This window comes from Lissotriton helveticus, chromosome 9 (genome assembly GCF_964261635.1).
Source record: "Lissotriton helveticus chromosome 9, aLisHel1.1, whole genome shotgun sequence".
In the NCBI taxonomy this organism is placed as follows: domain Eukaryota; kingdom Metazoa; phylum Chordata; class Amphibia; order Caudata; family Salamandridae; genus Lissotriton; species Lissotriton helveticus.
The window spans coordinates 478605020-478617807 of record NC_136070.1 but is presented as its reverse complement, the minus strand read 5'-3'; the positions used below and the strand labels follow the sequence as shown (position 1 = coordinate 478617807).

At 47.7% G+C, this 12788-nt stretch overlaps 1 protein-coding gene across 4 annotated transcripts in view; it reads left to right on the top strand.

Annotated features, from left to right (window-relative positions):
• Window positions 1-12788, top strand: part of BRF1 (BRF1 general transcription factor IIIB subunit) — a 1219927-nt gene that overhangs the window by 737251 nt on the left and 469888 nt on the right. The gene's annotated exons all lie outside the window — the stretch shown is intronic.

Sequence of the window (12788 nt, the reverse complement as noted above, 5' to 3'; positions counted from 1 at the left end):
AAAAGGAAATCTCCTACATATTTAAGAGATTTTGTTTAAAATTTGTTTACATTTTTTTTTTAGGAAAGAAGTGGGTAGGGTTTGGAAACACTATTAGTGTTAATGTTAAGATGTTGATTTCTTTTTGTTTTTTGATTTGCCTTGATTTCTCAACTACACTTTCTTTCAGGACAATATGTAAGAACATTTTTATTATATTTATATATATTGATCTGTACATCCTTATAATCATTTTTTATGTCAAAGGAAAGGAGATGTGTTATGTTCATTGAATCTTGTTTGTACTTCCTGTGTTGGCTCGAGACTCCTTGGGCTCATGCTGGTTTTCTGCTCGTGCCTCCGAGCTCAAGGTTCTTTGTCTGAGCCGTTTAGATTGTCTTTTGAACTCAGCTCTGCTGGTCGGGTTTCCACCAGTTGTTACTTAAAATAAAGATATCCATCTTTACCAGTTCGCCCCTGATATTTTTATTACAACAATACTTTTATCTGTTTTTTTGCTATTCATAAGCTTTCCTTTTAGTACACCTGGCTAGAAGTGGGCAGGCCAACACATTACCAGGGAGGGCCGAGCCAAAGGTCAAGTCTGGCTCTAGGAGCCTGTGCAGCAGTTGAGCGTGGAAGATATCGGGCCTGTAAATCGGGCAACAAACATGTTAGAATATGATATAGTGTCATCAAAATCCATAAAAAGTGTCTTTCTTTAACAAGCAGAAGAGTTTCACTTTACTACATTAGATGATATCACTGCATTGTGAAGCATTAGTATTGTTTCTACATTAACTTAGTATAATTCATGCCCCCTGCCCTAACAACAATTTCGTTAGTGTGTACCCTACATGTGCACTAAAATCTTATTATACATGAAGCAACCTTATAGCCTATTTAATGAAACTGAAGTTATATGTACAGTACACAACCTGAATTCACATATTTGAATGTTCTCTCATATGTGATAACAAGCATTGGCATAGTCAATAGGTCTCGCCTTTGGGACCTTCTAAGTATTTAGTTATGCAGCACAATATCCTTGGTGCAACAACATCAACTGTTGCATGGGTTAACACTTATAAGGGCCCAAAAGCGAGAACTATTGGCTATGCCAATGCTTGTTGTTATATGAGTAAACTCCACGTAGATTAGGCTGAAGTTTACTTCATTTGGTTACAGAGCAGGCAGTTACATCAGCAATAGCGTCTCAGTGTCTCTCCATTCTCGTTCCTCTAACCTTCACCATCAGAGCCCCACATACCTTACTGTTCTACATTCTGAGCTCACTCACCCCTACCTACATCATAACATTACATCCTGACATTTTACAAGATTGTGTGTTCTGTAGACCTAACCGGGAGCAGAGTAAGCATGAGAGAGCAAGAAAACACATGACCTCCCGTGGAGAGCTGACATTTAAAAAAAACAACATAGTACCCTGAAAGTAGTAGTCAAAAGGAATGAAAGGAAGCTTAGCTCAAGGGGAGAAATAAAAAATCCATCAAATAAGTAGAAAGAAAATGGGATTGACAAGAAAGCTAACCAGTTGTAAGCAATAGCCTGGTCCAAGCCCACTGAAAGTATTGGTACTTTCTATGATAGGTAGGACAGTTGGAATTCTACTATTCTGCTGCTGCTCCATTTTCCATATAGTTATTAATTAGCTGCATTTGTCAAGGGCTAGTCTGGGTGACCCTTGGATTAGCTTCTTGGTTTGGAGGAATGGCTGTTTATCTTTGGAGGCAGTACCAAAAGCCAGAATGGAATTAAGCCTTCCAACAATGCTCCATCCAAAAAAATAACACAGCAAGAAGGAAAAAACGGGAACCAGATACACTTTTAGGCTGAACAAAGAAAGGAACATGGAGAATACAGGAACTGGGGGTTGGAGGAGAGTCTGTGGAGTCCAGTGAGCGAGTAACGGTACGGAAACATTTGCAGCACAGCTGGAATTCACAGTTGAGCTCCATTATATGGTGCAGAACAGGATATAAGCTAATTGTAGAAAAGGTGGGGCCATCTTGGGTTGGGAAAAACATGTGAACAAAAACTAGTATCTCAGACAAACAAGTAAATAAAACATAACTGTAATTTATAAATGCCTGTACAATGTGCAAGTAATAGATTAATGTGAATTAAAATAAAGTTTCCCTGCATATGCCAGTACCCGGTATGGAGGAAACTAAGAAATTCAAGATGGCGGTGATTGAAGACAGTAAGGCATCGTCATTCCAACATGAAGGGGAAAGGAAACCCCGCAGGGCATTATGCGCTTCCTCTGCAGGACTTGCGATGGCAGAAGTGTTTGGCTGCGCGACGGCAGACGATGAGAATGTGTCCTCACAGCACTTGCCACATAATCCATCATCTATTCCATAATTTGCAAGTTTTACGAAATTTTTTTATACCTCAAACAGATCAAAACTCAAAAGGTACTGAAATACAGCTCCACGTATTTTTCGGCTGTGCGAAGGGTCTTAACAAATGTTAATTGGTGACCTTTCAGTTGCTTATTGCTGTATTTAGATGTTAAACTTGTATTAGTTAGGTAAAACCTTTGCCCAGACAGTGTTAACAGGTATGCTTGTCAACACTAAGGAAGTAATACTGTAAAAAAAGATGTGCTATCTTACGCCACATCATTTGCATTTTCTTGCGCATAATTTAGCAGGCCTGCTGTATAATTTGATCTGCCCTGACACGTAATTCCTTTATCCCAGATAGTAGGTCTTTGACTACAGGCAGCTTAAAGTTATCTGTAGGTGAATCCTAGAACTTCCGGTCACCAAAAATGAGTGCAGGTGCCCTCCACCTGCAGTATTTAAGAGTATGAAAGACAAGTATAAACAAGCATTTGCAATACAATAGGTCTCGCATTAGGAAAGTTGGAGCTATTGGTATTGTAAATGACACATTTTTTATTTATGTGTTGGTTTTGAAAATAGCGAAATTAATAGCTTTGTCATTTACAATGCCAATAGTTTTAACTTTTGCAAATGTGACACCTATTGCATTTGTAATGCAATATGTGTTGTATTTATGTGACTTAGATGTATTGATATACAAATAAAAATGGCTATTTTTTTATATAATGAATACTTTAAAAAGTTATTGTAATTTATAATGGCAATAGCTTTTATAAATAACTTTTGTGAAGGTTATGTTCATTGTATTGTATTGTGACGAAAATCCAAGAACAGAAGTGAAATATTAACATTTTTTTGTGACATTTGTAATAAAGCATGAAACGTTGAGAGAACATATTTGAACTAGTTTTGTGTTATTTCTAACCGAACACTAAGAGGTCACTTGTGGAGTGTGTGTGCCATACAATTTTTTGCCGTTTTGAGTGAAGACGGATGTTGGATCTGCGCAGAGAGCACAGGGACAGTACTGCTCTGCACACTTGACTCAAAATTCGAAATCCCTTCATTTTAACTGTTTATAAAAACATTTTTTACCTTAGCCAACAGTAATCGTACAATATTGTTTGTCAGATGTTTTGCATGTGGGAGAAACAGCTGCCAACAACCCACGTACTTTGTGTGGTCTGTTTACCTAATTAGCATATTGATAAAGTACCCGGGAGAGGGGGCGGGGGGGACAATCAAAGACTAAGAAGGTAATCGCCTAACAGGCGAATGGAGGGTTACCTTTAGAGGCAGAGTTACAAACATGCAAAGGAGCGCAAGAGTGCCAGAGAATGAGTCTCTTTAGTAGCTACACAGCTCTTAACCTCCAAGGATTCCATCAAAGACCCACCAAACACGGTCTAACAGCATTGACATCTAGGCATGGCTCTTTGTACGATTGAGCGTCAAGACTTGAAGCATCGAAATACTCTGGCTTCCTAACTGGTGACTCAAATAATGATCAGATAATGGTCCTAGAGGCTTCCCCCTACACATGCTGGCATGAAGGCCTACTCTGGCATGTCCACTTAGTATACACCCACACCACCTGGGTCTCCATCTAGGCTGTCACCCCTTTTCACTAGGTACTTTCTGATAAGAAGGGGCCGCGAAGCAGAACATTTGTTTTGTAAGACCCCAAACATCCGGCTGTTATTATAGAAATGCTCCAACAATGGGTGCAGTCTAGACGTCATGTGCTCCTGGGTTTGCACAAATTTATGGAGGGGAAAAAAACACTCTACCACCACTAAAGAGACCACACCCCACCCCATGTGATAGCTCAAAAACAAAAAAAAATACGAACCTTGTTGGCTGTATCCAGCTTTTAATTGGACTGTTGGAAGGTCGGACTAATTTCTGCAATTAGGAAGTACCATGCATCAGCCTCCGAACCGGCAGTGCCCCCAGAAAAGAAACCAAATGCCAGGATCTGGGCAGGAATGTTTGTGGCAGTGCAGGTACAGACTGGTGGCTAGTGCACTAACTCTACTGGGGCACTATGTTGGACATTTGGGAGTTTGAGGGTGTTTGCTAACGACTTATCTAAACTTGAATGGAAAGATTTAAAGGAAGTGCTAAATAAATCGAGGTTTGTTATTATGAAAGCAAATCATACGTCTCCGAACTTGCGACATTAGTATATTGCCATAGCCTTACCACTGACTTATCATCCTCGTTGTCTCACCACTTTACAAATTATGCCAATGGAATCGTTTTTAAAAATCCCCTTTCTTGAGTCCACTTATATTTTGTCCACATCGAAATGAAGAATTTCAAATAGTGAAGGCAAAAGCAACAAGCTCTGTATCCGGGTTGTGAGGAGACCTGGGAGGGCGGGGGCTGCCCGCGCATGCGCGGCATTTCTAATTTTCGTTCTGAAGAGCCCCGGTTACAAATGCGGCGCATGCGCGGGCAGCCCCCGCCCTCCCAGGTCCGGCAGCCGAAGTCCCGGGTCCCAGGAGGGGGCCCGGGTGAAGAACATCGGAAAGCACTGCGGGGCTCCCATGCCTAAAGGGAGAGCCCCGCGTTGTGCTGGCAGAGAAGCCCCGCGGGTGCCAGATGATGCAGAGATGCGCAGCGACAAGAGCCCGGTGAGGTAAGAAGGGAGGGGGGGGTGTGGGTGTAGCTGTGTATGTGCGTGCATGTGTAGCTGTGCGTGTGTATGTATGTATATGTGTGTCTGTTAGCTGTGCGTGTGTATATGTGGGTATATGTGGGTCTGTGTACGTGCGCCCTGATGCATTGTGCCTGCGTGGGTGTATGTGTGTGTGTGTGCGCATGTATGAGTGTGGCTATGTGTGTACGCGATTGAGAGCGGCGAGAGGCTGTCTTGCTGTGAATCTGACACAGGAGATGTGCACGGCGCCGGCCTGGGCGTGCGCGCCTACAAAGTGAAATCGCCGCATCCCCTGTCTCAGATTCCCGAAAGCGGACAACAATAGATATTTCGCTGGACGCAATGCTTCGCATTGCTTTCTCCAGCTCGACCTAAAAAGATATAACCTGTTGTGGAAGTCGTTGTTCATGCCTTTTGAAATAGGCTGAGAAGCCTTACGCAGTACAGGTTGGATGTCTCTGAAACGGTCCTGCACTCAGTGAACATGAGCTTTGCAGAAGGGCCTGTGAGGGCTAGCGATGCAAGATAAATGGGAGGGAGCACCACGGAAGGTGTACTAACCACAGCTTTACCTCATAACGGGACTCAGAACACATGAGCTGAAGCAGCATGGTAGCGACCACAAAGCCTGTAATGCAGCCCTACCCATGTGACGTCACCCTGCTTGTGTAATGGCAAGTCTGCCTCTGTCTCCTATCCTCTTTAGGTCTGGAATTAGCCAAATACATTTTGGTGTCACTTAAATTATATGTTTAATATACAGAGTCTTTCAGCCAGCCCTCTTCATTCATTAGTCCAGGGTGGCTCCTCTGTGAGAGCGGAGGAGCGTCGCACCGCTACCTAAATTGCCTCTAAAGCCTGAGAGATGAAAATAACATTGTAATGAAGTTATGTTATTACCATTTTCTTTTTCATCCTCCCGAACCGAGGGTCAAGACGGGACGGGCTTGGTGAGTTAGCAGCAGGGAGGAGGGTGGGCTGCCTGGGCACTTTTCAAAGGGTGCATGTCCCTTTGGCCGGCCATCTTAGGATGACCAGCCAGACATGCGCGCTTGGAAAGCTCTAACGCAGCTGTCCTAAGACAGTGGGTTTAGAGTGAGTGCAGGGCTGCAGTGTCCTCAGGAGCGGCGAGAGAGGCCGCTCTCTCCAATCCTGGGTCTTCTCTCTTGCTGGTGAGAGCAGCGCAAGGATTGGTTAAGGCAGATGACTGGCCGTATTGGACTGCAGCTGCAGGAGGGGGAAGCGCGAGGAGGAGGCTGTGTTCAAGGTAACAGATTATTTTTCTTTTTTACCCATTTGCCTGCCCTACCACTCCCTTTAAATGCCAACCGCGACTGCATTCATCTGTTGTTGTGTCATTTACATATTTATCCAGTATTAGGGGTGTCTTTCATAGATTCACATGCCTGAATCATTCCCCGTCGTCGAGACGGGAGCCTCCGGTAATATATATATATATAAGTAATGTCCTATAGACATACATAGAGAAAAATAGGCCTAAGGGCCTCACCTTAGTAGCCTATCCTTGTCCTTATGCAAAAAGGACCAAACTCTTAGAGCCAGCCAATCAGCTAGCACCTCCCTCTAGAACCTTCCCTGCTGGAGCCTCAGTCTCTCAGATTTTCTACCGCACGTTGTGCTAGGGAGTCTCCAGCCTGAGCTCTCCTCAGGATATCTTCAAAAACTACTTTTATCACTTTGGAAAAGGATTATCTTCTCAAATTCTTCATCAGAGATACTTCAGACACATCTCTTGCAGTAAGTGCTGTCTTTCCTTACCACTTTTAAGGAAATGTCTGGATCCCAGAAGAAAGCCCTTTTCAGGGCCTGCTCTTCATGTGGGAAGAAAAGGCTCCATGTGGAAGACAAGCACGACCTGTGCTTATATTGCCTTTACCCGGACCATGTCCCCAAGGACTGTAAAATCTGTCGCTCTTTCCCTAACAAGACTCTAAGGGACAGAGAAGGTCGACTTCTAATTTGTCTGGACAGGCTTAAGCAAAGGGATAATGTGGAGTCCTCAGAGGGCAGCTTCTCCATGGCTTCAGACGCCTCCCTCAAAAGGCCAAGGGGGGACCCCCCTGGACCTTCAGACGCTCCTCCTATGAAGATGCTAAAGAAATCTTCAGAGGCAAAATCTACGACCTCCTCAGTGTCTGACTCAGGCTCTCACGCCTTCAAGAAGCCTGCGCACTCTTCCACCAAGCCTACGCCATCTTCGGCGCAAAAGAGAGCTATGACGCCACTCGCCATCTCCACAACGACGACGACGGTGTCGACGACGACGGCGTCGTCAGTCCTCGCATCGACGACGACCACTCCATCATCATCGTCGTCGGCAGGTAGGCCCATCCCATCGGTCATACTGCCAAAACAGTCGTCGACTAAAACCACACCGACGACGAAATTGGGGCCGTCTACGACGACCCCATCGACGAAGAGCTCGTCGACGTCAAAATCGGGGCCATCGGCAATGCCACCGTCGACAAGGAACCCATCGTCGACGACGACGACACCGTCGACGAGGACCCCATCGTCGACGAGGCCAGGGACGTCGACGACGAGAAGCCCGCCGTCGACGCAAGACTCGTCGCCGAGACCGTCGACGAAGAAGACGTCGACGAGGAATGAATCGTCGACGAGGAATGAATCGTCGACGAGAAACGAGTCGTCGACGAGTGCGTCGTCGACGAGGACGTCGTCGACGACCGCGTCGTCAACGAAAACATCGATGACGGAGGACATGCCGTCGACGACAAAACCGTCGACGGGAGGGTCGTCTACGACCATGGACACCGAGGAACCATGGAAGGAAGTCCAAGCTAGTGGAAACGTCGTCATGGACGCTGCCGCCGCCGACGCCACCGCGCAAATTGACGAAGAAGCTGATCACGCCTGAAACCACATCACCAAGCAAAGTACAAAGCAACTTACCTTCTGATTTTCTCCAGAGTGAAGAATCGGAGGAGGAAGCGACGACTCAGGCTATGTCCATCTCGGACCTCCACGTCAAATGCCAAAGCACTGATGAGGAACAGGAGGAATTTACCTACCAGGAACACACTTTCCAGGCGGAGGTACGGACGGAGGTGACCCCAATGGTGTGCCTTCCTGCGTCCATCGTGGATGACCTTAAACATCTCATCCAGGACTATAAGCAGCGCTTCCCGGAGGCTCAGGCCGCTGAGGATAGGGGCCCAACGCCAACTGCATCTGCCCCACCGGCAGCCCCACGGACAACACGACCACCTCCACAGGCCTCCCATGAGGCAGTCTCGCCACAAGTAGTGGAATCCTCAGATGAGGAAGCTGAAGAGATGGAAGAGGGCGAAGTCCCCGAGGATAAAACGGATCAGGACGAAGACGACGAGTATGTCGCGCCTTCCCCTGCTTCACCCCAACCACGCCAGTCGGACTCTCCGCCAGTGGACATTGGGGGGTTCCATAAGTTAGTGGAACGGGCAGCAAAGCGTTTCCACATGGAAATGGAAACAACGGAAACAGAATGTTTCCTATACGATTTTAAAGAGCAAACGAAGAAGTCCTCCAAATCAATCCCTATTATAGAATTTCTCTGGGACCAGGGAAAGAAACTGATGGCTACGCCAGCTTCCATACCGGCGGTGATCCCACGCCTAGACAAAAAATACAAAGCACCCACCAAGGCGGCAGTCTGTTTCAATGGGCACCCGAAACCTGACTCAGTAGTGACCCAGGCAGCTCAGAAGAATTCCCGCAACCCTTCCGCTCCCTTGTCAGCACCACCGGACAAAGAGGGAAGAAAGTTGGATACCATCGGGAAACGTTTCACCACCACGTCAGCCATGACTATCAAAGTCGCCAACTCTATAGCACTGTTGGGACGTTAGAATCACCAACTGTGGGAGGACATAGTCCCTTATCTAGCGGAGCTGCCAGATACGATGCAAGAAGAGGTCAAGGCACTGCTCTCAGAAGGACAAGCCTCGGCAGCGGAAATCATTGACTGTGCCATTGATGGGGCCATGACCGGCTTTCGCCAATTAGCTGGGGCAGCGGTCCTGCGGCGCCAGGGCTGGCTTAAGGCTACTTCATTTAGACAAGAAGTTCAAACAAAAGTGCTAGACATGCCCTTCGACGGCCAACATCTTTTTGGGGCCACAATTGATGAAGCGCTCCAGAACATCAAAAAAGACACCGACACGGCTAGAGCACTTGGTACGCTGCAGGCGAGAAACCAGTCCTTTCGGGGCAACAGATCAAGAGGTCAACCCTCCTACAGGGGATCCTTCCAGAGTAGATCCTCATATACCTACCAAAATAAATCACAGTATCCGCAGAAACAGCAGAGTCGCCACACTTCGTACGGAAGATCGAACTTCCGTGGAAAGAACCAGAGGAGGGGCGCTGGCGGACGCCAGTGACCAATTACTCCAGCCAGTCCCTCCACAATCTACCTCATTCAAAATTGGAGGAAAGTTGACCCATTTCCTACACAATTGGCATCTCATAACCACAGACCGTTGGGTGCTACAACTAATAAGATTCGGCCATTCCCTGGATTTCATCACCATCCCACCTCCAACGCCGCCACGCAAACGGCCGCACAAACATCTGCGGCCCTTGCTCCTGGAAATATCTGCTATGTTGCACAAAGGAGCGATTGAGATGGTACCATCATCTCAAAGAGGACAGGGATTCTATTCCCGCTTCTTTCTCATCCGCAAAAAGGGGAAAAAGTGGAGACCAATACTGGATCTCAGAGCCCTCAACTCCTTCATGAAGACTCAGTCGTTCAGGATGGTGACGATCCAAGAAATACTAGGCATTCTAGAAAGAGGAGATTTCATGACATCCCTAGATCTCCAGGATGCCTACTACCACATCCCAATACTCAAGGGGCACAGAAAATTCCTAAGATTCGAGGTGGCAGGACGCCACTACCAATTCAAAGTGCTGCCGTTCGGCCTCAAATCCGCACCACGGATCTTCACGAAGTGCCTTTCCCCGGTGGCAGCCTTCCTACGTCAAATGGGTCACCAGGTCTTCCCTTATCTAGACGACTGGCTGGTGAAAGCTTCCTCAGCGGCAGGCGCGACCTCATCCTCCAACGCCTGCACCAATCTCTTTCTGCACCTGGGACTAACTCTCAATCTCGACAAATCCTGTATGACCCCAACCAGAAGCATCTCCTTCCTGGGGGCAACATTGAACACGGAATGCGTAAAAGCATTTCCTTCACAGGAGAGGAAACACAAGATCGTATCTCTGGCCACGGCTGTGGCTACGAGAAAGACCATAAGAGTTCGGACTTTCAAATCTCTGCTGGGCATGATGTCGTCCTGTATCCTCCTCATCCCACACTGCCGCCTCAGGATCCGCCCATTGCAAGAAGCCCTAGCATACCAATGGACTCAAAGTACGGGCTCGTTCAACGACATAGTGAGAATCACACCTCAAATTGCCAAGACCCTGCAATGGTGGATGAACCACAGGAATCTGTCGACAGGCCTACCCTTCCTCCTTCCGGCGGCGCCTTTGGTGATCACCACGGATGCCTCCCTGGAAGGTTGGGGAGCGGTCCTCCAGGACCTCCAGGTCAGCGGCAAATGGACGGAACAGGAGAAGAAATGCCACATAAACCTTCTAGAACTGCGAGCGGTCTTCCTGGCACTGAAGGCCTTTTTACCGCGCATCCAGAAATCCCAGGTGCTCGTCAGGACGGACAACCCCACGACGATGCACTACCTGAACAAGCAGGGAGGGACGCGTTCGCTTACTCTATCGCACGAATCGCAAGAAATCTGGAACTGGCTAGTGCTCCAAGGGATCACGCTCAAAGCGGAATATGTCCCGGGCAAGGACAATACCATCGCAGACGCGCTCAGCAGGCGGACGTCTCTCACTCACGAATGGGAGCTCAACCAAGGTATTCTGGATCAAGTCTTCTCAGAATGGGGAATCCCGCGGATCGACCTCTTTGCCACCAGGGAGAACGCCAAATGCCCACACTACGCAAGTTGGCGTCCCCAGCCAAGGTCACTCGGAAATGCCCTTTCCATCAGTTGGTTCGCCGTCTTTGCGTACGCTTTTCCCCCCTTCCCGATGATTCCCAGAGTCCTCAGGAAGATGAAAGCGGAGCCTTGTACCCTGATCCTAATTGCCCCGTTCTGGCCGAGGCAGCACTGGTTCTCGGACCTTCATCGCCTCTCCATCAGACCTCCGATTCGTCTGAACCAGCACCCGAACCTGCTGACTATGTCCAACGGACAGATCCAACACCCGAACCTACCATCGCTCAGATTATCAGCCTGGCTCCTGAGCACAGAGAATTCTGTCATCTAGACATCCCACAAAAATGTAGGGAGGTCCTAGCAAAAGCGCGAGCGGACAGTACCAACAGGACGTACTCCCTCAAGTGGAAACGGTTTTGCCTATGGTGCGTGGAACACCAGTTGTCACCTCTCCAGATTACCCCTGTGCAGATATTACCATACCTTCTCCACTTGGCAGAGTCAGGTCTGGCGCATGCCTCTATAAAGGTTCATCTGGCTTCAATTTCACGCTACACCAGATCCTCAAAGGCTCCTTCGCTTTGGTCCAGCAGACTGATTAAACAGTTCCTCAAAGGCTTGTACAGATCGTACCCAAGACCTCGAAGGATTCCGCCCACTTGGCATCTAAACTTGGTGCTCGCCCAGCTTATGCGCCATCCTTTTGAGCCCATTCATCGAGCATCCATCAAGTACATCTCATGGAAGGTAGCTCTTCTGCTCGCTCTAACATCTGCCAGGAGAGTCAGCGAGTTGCAAGCCCTGTCCATACAGGAACCATTTCTGCAATTTAAACAGGACAGAGTGGTGCTGAGGATGAATCCCAAATTCATACCAAAAGTGCCTTCGGACTTTCACCTTAATGAACCGGTGGTTCTACGTTCCTTCTTTGCAAACCCTACCACTGCAGCAGAGAGGACGTTACACTCCTTAGACCTCAAAAGGTGTATAAAGTTTTACTTGGACAAGACAAAAGACTTCAGAAAGTCGTCGCAACTTTTTGTGGCCTACAGTAGACCAAGGCTTGGTCTTCCTCTCACGAAACAGAGTATCTCAAGGTGGATCTCTTCAGCGATAGCATTCTGCCATGAAAAGGCCGGCCGGCCGTTGAATGCCGCGGTGCATGCACACTCCACAAGAGCAATGTCCACGTCAGCAGCGCTGTTCGCTGGAGTGCCGATTCTGGACATATGCAGAGCAGCGACGTGGAAGTCACCGCATACGTTCGCCAGACACTATTGCCTGGATGTTGAACTTCTGCAGGACGCAGCAGTGGGCCAGGCGGTGCTTCGACATCTATTCCAGTGAGGTGAGCCTTCCTACATCCCGCCATCCTGGTATGCACATCTCTTATATTTGGTTGTGTTGAGGTATGCTAATGCTTACAATCGCATGATTCTAAGTTTATTATCTAACTGCCTAGGTGGCATCATTGCATCGGACATGTGCATAATGTATTGCGAACTACTCTGATTCAGGCATGTGAATCTATGAAAGACACCCCTAATACTGGATAAGAAATGCGTTACTTACCTGTAACAGCAGTTATCCAGTATTGGTGTCTTTCATAGATTCACATGCAACCCTCCCGCCTCCCCTGGAAGGACTCACGTTCTCTCTACCTGCTGTGTGCCTACCTATCATGGTGCGTACGAAAATCTGAGAGACTGAGGCTCCAGCAGGGAAGGTTCTAGAGGGAGGTGCTAGCTGATTGGCTGGCTCTAAGAGTTTGGTCCT